Source organism: Mus pahari, chromosome 15 (assembly GCF_900095145.1).
Source record: "Mus pahari chromosome 15, PAHARI_EIJ_v1.1, whole genome shotgun sequence".
Taxonomy (NCBI): Eukaryota; Metazoa; Chordata; class Mammalia; order Rodentia; family Muridae; genus Mus; species Mus pahari.
Window position 1 is genome coordinate 17,063,389 of NC_034604.1, and position 16,835 is coordinate 17,080,223.

The window sequence follows — 16,835 nt, forward strand, 5'->3', positions numbered from 1 at the left end:
ACTCATTTCAATGAGCTGCCTTCTGATGCCGTGGGATGCCACAATTGTCTTGCTGTTGCACGCCTTTGGAGCAGCTTAGACTGCCTTTCTCCTTTTCTCTTCTTGGGGAACATGTCTTCCAATTCTAGCTTTTTGTATTCTGAAAAAAAAAAAAAAAAGACAAGCAATTATTTTTGAAAGAGAATGGCTTTCTATGATGTCATCATAGCCAGGAAAACCCACATCTATTGTGCTAATTGCTACCTCATGCCATTCTCATGTTGGCTTTCCCTACTAGAGATCAAGTAGCTCTGGCACTTGATTGACATATTAGATTCCTCTTTGCTTCTCCACCTCCTATCACCATGCTTGGTACGGGGAAAGTGATAAGTGATTGTCGGATTGACCATTCAATAGCCTGGATCAGCACATTCTGTTTTACTTCAGAGCTCACCACATCTCCATCATAAACAATCTATCAGGTCTAGAGAGTATCAAGATTTTTAAGATCCAAACACGTATGGCCAATGTTCCTTGACATTCATCTGAACACTGGAGACCACTGACACTGAGATCGCTATTCATCACAAAGTAGAGATTGTGCTTATTGACTGCAATTGTGATAATTATTGGCATTGTTTATTGTCACTATAACTTTGTCTCTTTAAAGCACCAGTTCTCACTCTGTGGGTTATGGTCCCTTTGGGGGGGGGGGTCAAATGATCCTTTCCCAGAAGTCACCTAATACCATCTGTTCTAAGGGGTGTCTTTGGTTAGTCTTCATAACACCTAACGTATATAGCAGGTAACCCAGGTAGATGATATCTGTAGGTGTATAAAGGGAACAGATATCTCCCGAATGGACACCGAGACATTTACTTTTGTAATTTCCTTTTCGTCCCTTTTGATACAGGCTATGACTTTTCTAAGTAGATTGTTGGATCACACAAACGTTACAGTGCTATTAGAGGACCATGAAGAGAAACATCACAAACAGCTGTGCATGTATGTAGACATCAAAGGAAAAGTTGTCTGCTTCAATTCTATCCTTCCACCACCCAAGTCCTGAGGCGAGAACTCAAGTTTGAGGCTTGGTGGCAAAGGCCTTAACCCACTGAGCTATTTCTCTGCCTTTGAGAGCATGATTTCAGGAAAGATACCCTGGTGTGGCTTTTACTATTTATAGTTGCTCAAAGCAGATACCGTTAGGTTGAATGTTATAGAAGCTTCAAGAAATCAGAAATGAAGTGGAGATGACAAGAATTAAATTGTTGAGTTTATCAAACTCATCACATACGTGTATTATGATTATGCATATGTACAACGCTAGATATTGTAAGTTCTAGTTTGTGAAGAAGTGGGTCTTTGTGGAAGCTACTTTCACTGCAAGCAAGCATAAGAACTCAGTTGAAGACTGTAGTTTTGGGAATTATACAAGACTTTCTTTTGGCATGGTTAAGTGGGCACAGGTTGTCTGGATAGTCCTAAAGCTCCAATAATTGCTCTCTAAATGAAGTGAAATTATTGAATAATTATTCATTTTGCATGTTAATGAATTGTTTTTTAAAGGACCTATTGTTATTTTTACTTTTGCAGTGCTGGGTCTTATGCATGTCATGGCAAACTAGCCAATCCAATAAATTGTTTTCTAAATATATATAAATAAATATATTTAAAAAACAGTTTATATACTATATCTCTAATGAAATGCATTATCTTAGTTTGTTTTACAATTAGAAGAGTTTATAGTTGGTGTCATAATTTAGATCTTCCCTCAATGAATTTATGTATTTAAATGTCACAAGCTAAAGGCACAAGACATTTCATTTTGCTTTTATTAGTACCAAAATAAAAAGATTCTCTTATTAAACTACTAGTGTCAACAAACAAACAAACAAAACTTCTAAGCTGGTGTGTGAGTCTGCAGCTCTGCTGACTCAAAGCCTCAGGAGAGTTTCTGTGTCGTGGCAGTTATAGATGCTTTCAGTTAAGTCTCTCCCTAGAAAGATGATGAGATTTTTAGCTCTCTGCTATAACAGCCTCCCAGAAAGGTCCATCCTACCAGGACCCTTAAGTTACACATTTCTACTCGGTCTCTCAGAGAGCGGTGATAGGTGATGTTGGGAACAAAATAAATAAGGGGAGGCCCTGTGGGGCCCAGGGAGAAGTGGTGAGGAAAAATATACCTCGTCTAGCCAGAGTTTCTGTGCTCTGGGCAGGCCGACACGGGGAGACTGCTGGACGCTTTTCCACAGGGCCCCGGGTGAGCATGCCTGACTCACGTGGCAGGGGTGGAAAAGGGGCTTCCCCCGACTGGGGACCCCCCCCTCCCGGAGCTACCTAGCTAGTGCCCCAGGGTTGTGGGAGAGAGGGAATAGGGGAAGAAGTTCCCAACACTGACCAGAGTGTGCAGTGGGCCTTGAAGGAGCAGAGACTGTCTATGATTTAAGAGCTTTATAGAAATGCAGGGGGAAAGGGAGAAGGGAGAAGGGAGAGAGAGAGAGAGAGAGAGAGAGAGAGAGAGAGAGAGAGAGAGAGAGAGAGAAGAGAGAGAAGAGGAGAAGACAAAGAGAAAGGGAAGAGGAGAGAGAAGTGAGAGGTAAAGGAATAAAGGCGTAAGAGAAGAGGTGGGGACTGAACACCCCTTTTATGGCCTTCACTGTTGCTAGGTAACTGGGGAGGAGTTTAGCCTGAAGGTCAGAAGCTTGGACCACTGCTTACTTGACTACTGACCATGCTTCTCTTGTGGGGGCCGTGGGAAGTGGCAACTTAGGCAGGGGCCAGAGTTCCAGGAGCATGAGGTGTCACGTAGGTGAATTATGACCATCGGGGTTCAGACCTCAGCTGGACTGGGGACCAGCCTGCAATTCCCCACACGGTGAGAGGAGACAGAGTGGTGCCCAACGCCCCTGCTGGATACCAGCATACACTGGTGAAATGGACACATCCTCCTTTGCCCTTCTGAGAGCTGGGTGTGACACCACAGGGTGACTTCAGATGACAGAAGATCACACTAAGCTTTTCTAGTGGATTTTCTACTCGTTCCCAAAGCTATGTCTTAAAATTTTATGCCTATTCTTACCTAGAAAGCAAATGAAAAATTTCCCCATCAGAATATTTTTAATTTCATTTAAATTTTGGGGTGCGGTGAACCAATGTGGTTTTTATATGTTGATATCATAAAATGTTAAACATTAAAGAATTCAATAGAGAAAAAAAAATGTGTGCTACAATTCTACTACCCTAACTCTATCTACCACTATTTGACTTGACATAGATGCTACTTTTATGATGTGCATATGTATGTATGCATGTATGCATATATAATGTGTATCTCTGCTTAATTTGGACAAAAGCTTAATAAAATGTTGAAGTTCACATTTCTCATTTAGCAATGTATAGTGAATATTTTCTATGTTATTATATATTTCAAACTGTGCCATTAAAATGACTATGTAGTATTTTATCGTATATAATTTATTAGTCTTTCTGACTGACATTTTAAAGATTTATTATATTTCAATTATTAATAATCACTTTATAAGTTTTCTGTAGGCACATTTTGGGGTATAGTTAAGACTTTGCCTCCTTACTGGAAGTTCCTGAGTGGTGAACTATTAGAATGTATAAATGTTTCTAAAGGCTTTTTATACCATTCATTTATTTATATTTATTTATTTATTTATTTTGGTTTTTCGAGACAGGGTTTCTCTGTATAGCCCTGGCTATCCTGGAACTCAATTTGTAGACCAGGCTGGCCTCGAACTCAGAAATCCGCTTGCCTCTGCCTCCCGAGTGCTGGGATTAAAGGCGTGCGCCACCACGCCTGGCTATACCATTCATTTATAAAGCTTTATTTTTAGTGCTTTGAAACTGAGTTTACATTATTATTTTTTCATTGTTTTCAAAATGCAAAGAGGCACTTATCAAAATAGTTGGACAAATAGGGGATATAAAATAGCTCAGCGATACAGAGAGCTCATTTCAGTGCTCAACAGTAAGTGCATACTAACCTCTCAGGGACACAGTGAGTGCTCAGGGACACAGTGAGTGTATACTCAGTGCTCAGGGGTACAGTGAGTGTATTCTCAGTGCTCAGGGATACAGTAAGTGCACACTCTGTGCTCAGGGACGCGGTGAGTGCACACTCAGTGCTCAGTGATACAATAAGTGCATACTCAGTGCTCAGGGACACAGTGAGTGTGTACTCAGCATGCTCAGTCCCCATGTTTGAGTCCCAGAACTCTCTTCTCACCACTGTGAACATCTGGTAACCAGCAGTAAAATCTAAGTATAGTGGTTCTTTAAAGGGCAAAAATTCTTAACGAGGACTGAGGTCATGAATCAGTCGAGAAATTGAGCTCAATCCCTAGACCCTGAATTAGTTACTTTTTGATTGCTGATGAATATACCATGATCAAGACAACTTGTAAAAGGAAGGTTTAGTGGGGTGAAGGCAATAGGGGTCAGACATGCTTCTGGTGTAGCAGCTAAAAGCTCATATCTTGAACAAAAACTTCAAAGCAGAGAGCGAATTAGAAATCTTTAAAATCTCAAATCCTGCCTCTTGTGACACACTTAGTACAGCAAGGCCACACCTCCTAGATCCACCCAAACAGTACCAAAAACTGAGAGAGAGAGAGAGAGGAGAGAGAGAGAGAGAGAGAGAGAGAGAGAGAGAGAGAGAGAGAGAGAGAATAAAGAAACCAATATAATAAAAAAGATTCCATACCTTTAAATAAAGAGAATAATTAATAAGAACCACAAGTCTTGATACGTTCTTCCTACATTTTACATTGCTCTGTGTGAGCCTAGCCTTTAACAGCTAAGCCTTATCTCCAGCCCTACACTTTAAAAGAACACATATCAGTAGAAAAATAAGATAAAAATGGAACATACTGGGGAATAGTAAGAACCATCACATGTCAAGAACGACTAGAAAACACTTACAGAGAGCCGTGAGGAGTCTGTTGTTTTTCACACCTCTGTCCAGGCCTGTGTTTGTATTTTCTCCACAAAATGGTCCTGAACTTGACATTTTTCCTTTCTTGACTTCATTGGTAAGAAACATGTCCTCAATTTCCCTACATCCTTACCATTAAATCCTACGGGAAGATAAATACCTACGAGGAGGTATCTATCTAGCTTGAGCTGATCGCTGCTCACAGTCCCCTGGCATTTAATCAGGCACTGGGGAGTCATGGGGGGCAGAGACCATTGAGTTTCACTTTGCTCTAACTGTTCTGCTAATGTACTGGAAGATGTGCCATTAACGTGATTGTGCAAACTCTCCTTGGGTCCTGTTGAAGGCTCTGACATATACATAAGCACCATCTTTGCATGCCTTCCACAAACTCCCAGCCAAACTCTTTTTTAATACATTCCTCAAGCACTATCTCGGCTGCTTAAAATTTAACTTTTTCATTACTTCAATGGTAGTAAAAATGTAAAATCCTACTTACCCTTTCCAAATATTTTTCATTATATTGCTGTATAATTTAGAGTCTCACTTATTCTTGGGACTACTGGCCCTTTACCAAGGACTCAAGTCATTTTTAAAAAGTTGATACAATGAGAATAAACTCTCTAAACACAATACAAATTTGTGAAATATTAACAGAAGATCTGATTTTTTTTACCTTGTTTTCTAATTCACAAATGATTTATACCTTTCAGTTAATAAGCCGGGCGTGGTGGTGCACGCCTTTAATCCAAGCACTCGGGAGGCAGAGGCAGGCAGATTTCTGAGTTTGAGGCCAGCCTGGTCTACAGAGTGAGTTCCAGGACAGCCAGGACTATACAGAGAAACCCTGTCTCAAAAAAAAAAAAAAAAAAAACAAAACAAAAAAAAAAGAAAAGAAAGAAAAGAAAAAGAGTAAATATTCTGAGTAGAAAATATTTACTATGTTCAAATTTATCAGTGACATTTTTAATTTGTCAGAGTTTAATAGGAGAAGATGAAAGTATTCAAAGCTGTTGAGGCAGCAGTCAGATTTGTTCTATTGTTGATGTATTTATTATAGCAACTAATACCCTTCCAAAAGGGAAACCAACAATAATGTGTGACTTTATCCTTTGATTAATTTAAAAGTATACTTTGATTAAATTGGCACATTAATGCCCATAGCTCATTACCTACTCTTTATCCATCCATCAATCTACCCACTTATCACTAAATATTTATAATATTCGTATATGTGAGGTACCCTCCAAGCCAGTAGGGTCAGAAAAATGCATACACGGGAGAGCCAGAAACACTATAATTACAGCCCGGTGGGGCCAGGGTAGGGTAGGAATGGTGGTATTTGGGAATTGCACAGGGGAGACTCCTGCTTGCTAAGAATTAGGAATGGAATCCAACCTCTTTGGAGAAGATGGCCTGGTAGAGACTACTACCATTCAAGGCTCCAGATCACGATAAGGCAGGGGAAGAAGGCTAGAGCAGCTCACGCAATGAGAGGATAACTGCTGTCGGTTTGGTCTTGATGAATCTTGAGATCTGAGGTAGGGAGTATTGAGATGAGTAAGAGAACTAGACAGGATTCAGATGACAAAGGGGTATCCTGTCCTGTGAAGGGACATCACTCTTCTCAGAGAAGACCTGTAATAGATGGTCTACAGTGGAAGCAGGGGCTACTGGAATTACCAGTATTGTGATGAGGTTACCAAGGTTGGGCCTGGATTTGAAGTGGTTGAGCCTGAAAGGGTGGAGGACAAGTGAGGGCAGGAGGAAAATCTGATGACAGACCACAGAGGGTGATCTCAATACATTCTCAGACGTGTAAACGAGGGAACAGATCTAAGATACTTAGAAAGGAGCTGAAATCCTCAGAACTAATTCATTCCTGCCATGGGTAATTTGATTCTCCTAAAATGATCAAGACTTTATGGGAACAGGCAAACGCAACTGTAAGATGTCCAATGTGTGTAGACATGTAGGTAGTACACATGAGCATGTATAAGGACTGAATTAAAAAATTAACCTTGAACTACTATATCCATCTATAATAAGTCAGACTAGAAGTGAAACAAGGTGACTTTGAAGGGACAGATTAACTTTTGTGGACAGTCTCATCACCTGGTAGATTCTTAACTACTAAGGAGCCTGTTTTTTCTCAGTCTGGTACTATTCAATTGACTTTATTCTGTGAATTGCCTGACTAGCAGTGAGGATCCTTTATGGATTTCTTGTTTGGGGCCCTGATAGTGATGATCCCATTAGCAGACGGAAGGAAAGAAGAGCCTACTGAATATGTGATGGGAAAGAGAGAGAATGAACTGAATGTGGACATTTTAAATCTGAGTCACCTGTGAAATACATCAGACAGACAGCTGGAAAGACCATGATAGAACTGGGAGTCAAATCGCAGAGAGTGGTGCATATTTTGTAGCCAAAAATCACAGGAGTGATAACCAGTCGGCATCTGCGAGGAGCAGCAGCAGAAGCAGGTGGTATCATCTAGTGTCTTACAGCTCTCACAGAACTGGGATCCTGGGACATCTTAACTCTACAAATGACAGGGAGTCAGGGCCCCTCAGTCATTGGCAATGACAGGGAGTCAGGGCGCCTCAGTCATTGGCAATGACAGGGAGTCAGGGTGCCTCAGTCAATGGAGGAGGGTGTCACTGCAGACATAGGCTCTGGGATTGCTCAGCTACTGGCAGTGGCTGATAGTACAGTTCTAGGCTGTGGTACCTAGGACCCCTGCTCTTTAAGCCATTGCCGCTGCTTCTGGTGCTATCATTGTTAGTACTGTGGCCTTTGCTTCAACTCTTACTACAGTGCCCTAACGCCAACCATTCGGTTGTGGCCCCCAGCTTTCCACTGTTGCCACAGTCAAGGTGACAGTCTTCCTGTTCTCCCCCCCACACACACACACACACTTCCCACCGCCCCACTTCTGCAGGTCTGGTGCTCTCCATGGCTCCCCCTTTTATTGAGCTGCCAAGCCAGGAATTTTGCTGCTTCTGCAGCTCAGCCTGCCAGCCGCGTGTTCAGCCATCTTTGCTTCTAGTGCCACTTTCTTGGTGCCACCAGCGAAGCAAGTGAGAAAAGACCGCTGGAGAGTTGTCTATGAACCTGACGTTGCTGCAGCAGGAGAGGCGACCCAGGAGCACACTTCCTATTAGGCTCAGCAAGGGAACCAACAGCCTGCTAAGGTGACTGGAGAAAGGGTGTTTGCGACAAAAAAAAAGCTTTAGTGCAAATGAAGGTTCCTGTTTGAACCAATCATACCACTGTGCTCTTTGCACCAGTCACAGTAGTCCCTCTGCAGGGCCATCAGGGGAATTGCGCCCCCTCTTGGTTGGATGGCAATGGTTGCCAAGAACGTTAGACCTAAATTGTTTGAAACAGTCCTTACTGGGTGAGTATAAGCTCTCCGGAGTAAGTGGTCTAATAACCACGGAGCTTCACTGAGCTCTCTAAAAAGTGTTCAGAATGGTCAGTGCCGGTATAATCGTGGGTCATCTGGCTGTTTGACTAATAGCCCTTTTGCTCAAGGCGGCAAGAACAGTAAGGGAGAGTCCAGTAGCTGCGGATCACGAAGTCAAATCCCCCATCACCCAATATCTTTGCCTACTTTAAGGAACCTAGACAACAGAAGAAGTACTTCCGTTAAGAATTTATCATTGGCTAATAATGATTTTAGTAGTCTGTTAACAGTTTTTAACATGTGCCTAGTGCCTCGGAAGAGATGGCTGTCCCTCATCTGTCTGCATTAGTTACTGTTTTCTCTTTGCTATGACAAAACCAAATTAAGGAAGGAAAAGATCTTCTTTTGGCTCCGAGTCCACCTACATAGGAAGGACACAGGCAGGAACGTGAGGTAGCTGGCCACGCTGCATCTACAGAGAGGAGGGGAAATATGAACACTGGCTCTTGGCTTACTTTCCCCCCTCTACTGCACCCAGGATTCCAGTTCACAGGACAGCGCTGCCCAGAGTTAAGGAGACTATTCCTACCTCGATTAGCTCAGACTCGAAACTCTCTCCCAGCCACCCAGAGGTTTGTCTCTTCTGTTATTCTACATCCCGTCAAGTTAACAATCTCTATCATCCATGAAGGGTCAGACTACTTGTCATCTTAGGGTACAGTTTCCTTAAAGAGGAACATATTGCAAAGAGAATCATGGTGAATGATAAAACCACAGGGAAGAAACGATTTAGGGATCATGGGTAGTGGGAAAGAATCATCAGATACCACCCACAATAGTGGAAAAATCTGTGGGCGAATTGTGGTGTTCTAGGCTCTGTTTCAAAGTATAAAAAGTCAGGATGGATTAAAACACAGTTTGGTTCTTGGGATTAGCTATGATCAAAGTGGAAAAGAATCATCAGAGAAATAAGAATCAATCGGTGACACTGTAATGCCTTCCTCTTCTGTACACATTTCTATGCCTTGAAAATTCTGCAGGGTTCACCTTATACTGCTTATGTATATAAAGCTATTTCTTGGTCAGAAATAATTTAGACCCTCATTATAGGAATTTGGGTAGTACATTTCTCAGTGACACTGCCACACACTGTGAAGTCCTAAAATTTTATCCATGTGTTACTCACAACTCAGTCTACTACCACAATTTTATGGAAGTTGTCAAAAGGCAAAGCATGCCCAGATTGGAGACAACAGTGAACTTCTCTTGGCACTGTGGGTGGCAAAGCTTCATAATGCCACCAGTTTCTTCAGCCCATCAATTTCATACCTCTGTCTTCTGTCTCCTGCCTAACAAAGATGGGCCAGGGCTGCCAATGCGTCTGCTTACAGGGCCAGCAGAACTGCTAGAGACCCAGAGAGCCTGTCTACCGTTAGGCACACTCAATGCTTTCTCTGCTTTTAGAAACGTTTATTCTCTCTCTGTGTTTCTATCCTCTTTGTCCTCTCTTTCTTCTCTTCTCTCCTCTCTTTTCTTCTTCTTCTTCTTCTTCTTCTTCTTCTTCTTCTTCTTCTTCTTCTTCTTCTTCTTCTTCTTCTTCTTCTTCTTCTTCTTCTNTTCTTCTTCTTCTTCTTCTTCTTCTTCTTCTTCTTCTTCTTCTTCTTCTTCTTCTTCTTCTTCTTCTTCTTCTTCTTCTTCGTCTCCTCCTCCTCCTCCTTCTCCTCCCTTCCCCTCCCCCTCTCTCTCCTTCTTTTTCCCCTTCCCCTTCCTCCTCCCCTTCCCTCCTCCTCCCCTCCTTTTTCTACGTCTTCTGTGTGTGTATGCATGTATGTATGCCTGTATGTTTTTATCTGGGCACAGTCATAGCATGGTTTGCAAGTGGAGGACAGAGAACAATTTATGGGAGTTGACTCTCTACTTCCACCATGTGGTCCCCAGGGATGAAACTTGGATTGCCAGGCATGGCACCTTTATGCTCTAAGTCATTTTTACCATCCTGCCTTCTGTTTTTATGTGCCCCTTAATCTCTCAGGTTAGTGTTGTCATAGGAAAGTTATTAATAGTCACTGAAGTAATTATTTGAAAGAACACTAACATCAGATATTGTTTAGACCACCTTTGTAGAGAATCATTTAAAAGAGACATCTGTTTTGAGTTTTACACTGCATAGGAAAATACTTCATCATAGATAGTTCAAAGAACAAAAATGAGTACTACTCTGTTCTGATTTTTTTACAGTTGAAAATAGAGTTTAAAACACCATGATTAGTCCACAAAAATTTAAATAATTTGATCTTGTGGATGATCCCACAGATCTGACTAGTGAAGGGTGAAGTTACCCTTGAAAACATGTGGAGGAAGGAAGGTATGAGTAGAGACTTAGTAGATCACGCCTAAGCAAAGCTGCCTCCTCCTCCTCCCCCCTCCTCTTCCTCCTCCTCCTCCTCCTCCTCCTCCTCCCCCTCCTCCTTTTCTAACTTTAAGAGTAGGCTGTATGTCAAGGGTATGATGAAATTGGAATCTCAAACCATGTTGCTCAAATATAAACACGTCTAACTTTCTTGTCCATACCTGTTTTCAGTGATGCTTTAAATGCTTATCTAGCAATTTAAAACTGAAGAAAATATCCTAAGCAAATCATTCTAACTGTAGAAAAGAAGTTTTATGCACAAATAAGTTGGGCCCAGAAATGTATTTATAATAGCATACAATTTTAAGATTGCTTCTTGAAGTTGAGGAGTTCTACCATGGTGTGATAAATCACTTCATAGACCATGGAAAGACATCATTACTAACTTCTCCTCTGAAGAATAAATTATTGCTATCCCTAGACAATTGAAATACTGGTGTCATGCATCTTCCCGGGGTCTTTTCCATAGCATTTAGTTATATGATTCATACTTGGCTATATCTATGGAACAGAATGTTCAGTTGTTTCTTGTTTTTATTTTAAGGGTGATTTCCTAGTACAGTAAAACTCAGCTGAGGGGGGAGAGATGAACTCTGGACATCCCTACCAAGTCAGTTAGCATTGAAGGAACCTCCCCCAAATTAGTCTAAGGATAATAAAAAGAAGTTTTATTAACAAGTCAAGCTCCAGCAGGCACTCATGAATGTGTTCAATTCTTGATTATAATAAATAAATCACTATCAAATTTATTCAGCACTCCAATATTTTATAGTTCTAAATTGAGAAGAATTAGTAACTTCAAACTTCTTTCAGGTTGATAAACTGATTTTTAAGCTTTATTTTTAATATACGACTATCTGGCATAACTTGCACTTAACATGATTACATAAAACTGTTATTAAGGAGGTAGGATGGCACTGTGCCATTTGTCCCCTGTTTGCCTGCCCCTGAACACGCCAGTCAGTGAGATTAACTGAGGAACTGGGAGGCAGATGACAAGAACACTTCCATACACTTAACTTAAAATGCAAACATGAAATCCTTTTGGAACTTTCAGAATTTTGTTAAACTAAACGTTGCCTCTAGGTTTGTGTAATGTCAAAAAAAAAAAAAAAAAAAAAACAAATACCACATCTGGAGGAAAGATGGCGGGGATTTAATAAAGTATGCAAAATTTGCATATTAGTAAAAATAATATCTAGAAATAGGTTTAATAACATTCTTTTTGTTGGCAAATCTTTTGGATGCCAACATGCACATTGATGCACTTAAATTACTTTTATCTGAAATCAGCACTGATGTGCAGGCAAGATTTAGTGTCTTTGATTTTTAGGGAAGGCCCCCACTGAGCAGTTATCTTTTCCTTTTCTGGATTAAAGAAACAGAGAAAAGTACAACCAGTCCAGTGTTTTGGGCAGCGTTTTCTAAACTTATATGATCAGGGCATAAATGAAAAACTGCAAAAGGAAACAGTAATGATCTGGGCGGGCGGATTCATCTCAGACTCCCAGGGAGTAACAAGGATGGTCACTCCAGTACTCTCTGACACATTTCCCCTTAAAGAGAACCAGCAACTTAGAGACAGAGTAGGGGCCGAGAGGGAACACTTCAGAGGGAAAGAGGATGGGGAAGGCCATGAAGAAAATGAGGAGACAAAAGGGAGCTGTGGGGGAAAGACTATCAGACCTGACTGAACTGTGCCTGGCATAGGCAAGAGGGACAGTGGAGGGACAGAACTTCCCTACTGTGAATGTCGCATCATGCTCCCCAGTCCCACTCATCTCCCCATCCCTTGATATATTTTTATTAATTAAGTTATTATTTATTTATTCTGACTTCAGTTTCCCTTTCCTCCTCTCCCCCCCAGTTCCTCCCCACTCCTCCCTCCCTCCCCATCCACTTTCTCTGTTTCCCTTCAGAAGAGGGATATCAACCAAACATGGCATATCAAGTTGCAGTAAGACTAGGCACCTCTCCTCATATTGAGGCTGGATGAGGCCATCCAGCAGGAGGATGAGACTCCCCAAGGGTGGCAAAAGTGTCAGACATAGTCCCTGTGCCATCAGGGGTCTCACAAAACCACCAAGCTACACAACCATAACATATTCAGAGGGCCTAGGTTCTACCCATTCAGGCTTCCTGGTTGTCTGTTAAGTCTCAGTGAGCACCTGTGAGCCCAAGTTAATCGATTCTGTAGGTTTTCTTGTGGTGTCCTTGATCCCTTTGGCTCCTACAATCCTTTCTCCCCTTCTTCCACAGGATTCACTGGGTTCTGTGTGATGTTTGGCTGTGTTCTCTGTATCTGTTTCCATTGGCTGCTGCTCTTTGACAGTGGTGTTTATGACTGTCCTACTTTATGACTGACTGTGCTTTAGCAAAGTATCATTAGGAATCATTTCTTTACTTTGTTTTTCTGAGTTTCTTCGGTTCTATCCTACATCTCCGAGCTGTCAGGACTCAGGGATGGACTTCCTCTCATGACACGGGTCTCAAGCTAGACCAGTAGTTGACTGGCCACTGTCACAATTTCTATGCTACTTTTACACATCTTGCTGGCAGGACAAATTGTAGGTTAAAGGTTTTGTGGCTGGCTTTGGTATCCCAGTCCCTCCATTGGACATCTTGCCTGGTTATAAGAACTGGCTAGTTCAGACTCCATGTCCCTATTACTACGAGTCTTAGCTAGGGTCACCCTAATATACTCCTGGGAGTTTCCGTTGCACTACCTTTCTACCTTGTCCTGAACTTTCCCCTACATCATCTCCCAGTACGTTCTCCTTACATCATCTCCCAACCTGATTCTTTCTGTAGCTGTTTCCACCCCCACCCCAGTCCACCTGCAATATCTACTCTATTTCCCCTTCCCAGGGAGATCTATACATCATCCCCCCACCCCCTTGCCCTAGAGCCCTCCTTGTCACTTAGCCTTTCTTGGTTTGTAGATTGTAGCATGATTATTCTTTACTTTACAGCTAATATACTCACTTATACGTGAGTATAGTTCATATTTGTCTTTCTGAGTCTAGGTTACCTCACTCAGGATAATTTTTTTTCTAGTTCCACCCATTTGCCTGCAAATTTCATGATGACATTGTTTTTAACAGCATAGTATTACTCCATTGTATAAATGTACCACGTCTTGTTTATCCATTCCTCAGTTAAAGGACATCTAGGTTGTTTCTAATTTCTGGCTATTATGAATAAAGCTGCTATGAACATAGTTGAGCAGGTGTCTGTGGTAAGATGAAAAGTCTTTTGGAATTGTATGGTATGGTCTTCAGGTAGATTGCTTCCTGAATCTTTGAGAAAACTGATTTTCAGAGTGGCTATACAAGTTTGCACTCTCACCATCAATGAAGGAGTGTCCCCCTTGCTCCCCATCCTTCTCAGCATGAGCTTTTACTAGTGCTTTTTTTTTTTTAAAAAAAAATATTAATCATTCCATTTGTTTACATCTCAAATGATATCCCACTTCCTGGTTACCCCATCCACCAACCCCGCATCCCATCATATCCTGCTGCCATCCCTCCCAATACCACATCTCCCCTCCCCCTCTCTTTTGCTTGTACGAGAGTGCTCCCCAACCCACCCACACTCCCTCGCCCCACTGTTCCAGCATCCTCCTACTCTGGGGCCTCAAACCTCCCTGGGACCAAGGGCCTCCCCTCTCATTGCTGTCAGGCAAGGCCATCTTCTGCTACATATGTATTTGGAGCCATGGATCCCTTTAGGTTCACTCCTTGGTTGGTGGTCTATAGTCTTTGAGAGAACTGGGTGGTCAGGCCAGCCTATCCCCTCTGATCCTCCAGTTCTTCTGCCATCTCCCCCTCCAGGTTCCCTAAATTCACTCTGATGGTTGTCATTGGTCAGTTGCTGACTGGACCTCCCCAGGAACTGCCACACTTGGTTCCTGTTGGCAAGCGCCTCTTGACCAAGTGTTGGGATTGGTGTCTGTGGGGCAATTCCCCAGTTGGCCCTTCCTTTAGTCTCTGTTCCCCCCCGCCCCCTTCTTCCTTTGGAAAGGAACATATCTGGATAAAAACAAAACAAAACAAAACAAAAACAAAACAAAACAAAAACCAACACTTTGAGATGGGTGGGAGGCTCCATCGCTCGAGCAGGTGCTGTGTCTATCTACTGGAGGCGGTCTCCACAGATTCTATCTCCCCCTTCTCTGCACATTATGGCTAAAATCAATCCCATTGGATCCTGGGAGCCTCACGTTTCTTAGCCATTCTGACAGGTGTAAAATGGAATCTCAGAGTTATTTTGATTTGTGTTTCCCTGGTGGCTCAGAATGTTAAACATTCCTCTGTTGAGAATTCTCTGTTGAGATCTGTACCCCATTTTTAGAATTGGATTATTTGGTTTGTTGATGTCTAGTTTGTTTCATTTTTTGAGACAGGGTTTCCCTGTGTAGCCCTGGCTGTCCTGGAACTAGCTCTGTATACCAGGCAGGTTTCTAACTCAGAGATCTGCCTGCCTCTGCCTTGGGAGTGCTGGGATTAAAGGTGTACACCATCACTGACCAGTGCATTATTGGTTTTTTTAAGACTTGTAGCCAATTTTCTTTCAATTATCAGTATCCGTGGTAAATATTGCTTTACACGAATATGTGTGCAAATTTATCTGCAAAGTTTCCATGTTCTTTTTTTTAATGTTTATTAGATATTTTCTTCATTTACATTTCAAATGCTATCCTGAGAGTCCCCTATACCCTCCCCCCGCCCTGCTCCCCTACCCACCCACTCCCACTTCTTGGCCCTGGCCTTCCCCTGTATTGGGACATGTAAAGTTTCCAAGACCAAGGGGCCTCTCTTCCCATTGATGGACGACTAGGCCATCTTCTGCTACATATGCAGCTAGAGACACGAGCTCTGGGGGTGCTGGTTAGTCCACCTATAGGGTTGTAGACCCCTTCAGCTCCTTGGGTACTTTCTCTAGCTCCTCCATTGGGGGCCCTGTGTTCCATCCAATAGATGACTATGAACATCCACTTATGTATTTGCCAGGCATGCCATAGCCTTACAAGAGATAGTTATATCAGGGTCCTCCATGTTCTTTTAAAAAACTCTTTTAAAAAAGTATTTTACAGCTAGCGGCGGGCGTGATCCAATCCGTCGGAGCTAACCGCTACCAGGCGTGCTGCCATGGCCCAGCATATGCCCCACCCGAGCGAACTTGGTGGGCTGGAACAGCGCCATCGCCGCGGGAGTGTGCGGTGCCCTCTTCATCGGGTACTGCATCTACTTCGACCACAAAAGGCGGAGTGACCCCAACTTCAAGAACAGGCTCGGAGAACGAAGAAAGAAACAGAAGCTTGCTGAGGAGAGAGCTGGGCTTGCCAAGTTACCGGATTTAAAAGATGCTGAAGCTGTTCAGAAATACTTCCTTGAAGAGATACAGCTTGGTGAAGAGTTATTAGCACAAGGTGGCTAGGAGAAGGGTGTGGACCACCTGACAAATGCCTTTGCTGTGGGTGGACAGCCTGAGCAGCTGCTGCCAGCGTTACAGCAGACTCTTCCACCACCAATCTTCCAGATGCTTCTGACCAAGCTTCCAACCCTTAGTCAGAGAATTGGAAGTGCTCAGAGCTTGGCTGAAGATGATGTGGAACGAGCCAGATACCAACATGATAAAAATCTCAGTAAAATAATTTAACAGTTAGCTTGGAAGCTGGTCAGCTCTGGGGGAATAAGGGCAAATTGTGCTGTCATGAACTGTCCCACACTGACATCTGCCAAAGCGAATGTGAACTTCGGTAGATCCAATGTCTGTTCTATTTATTTTTCCAGTGAAAAGTATTCTGATAGAGCTTTTCATTTTATAAATACACTGAGCTAACCAAAATACCATGGATTTTGTTTGTTCTTAAGACATGCAATTCAAATATAAATATAGTAGAGTATTACTTAGGTAGAAACTCCTGATTTTAAAAGATTGGAAAAGAATATGAGGAATAGTTGAATAATGCACATTCTAAAGACTAGAACATTTTATTGTATGTTGTAAAATTGGGTAGAAGCTTGTGTTTGTGAAAACTGAGCATTAAAACCTTATAGAGAAGAAAA

General features: G+C 42.3%; 1 pseudogene; it reads left to right on the forward strand.

Annotated features, from left to right (window-relative positions):
* Window positions 1–6,589: 6,589 nt before the first annotated feature.
* On the forward strand, window positions 6,590–16,425 carry LOC110333459 (annotated as a pseudogene).
* Window positions 16,426–16,835: the final 410 nt, after the last annotated feature.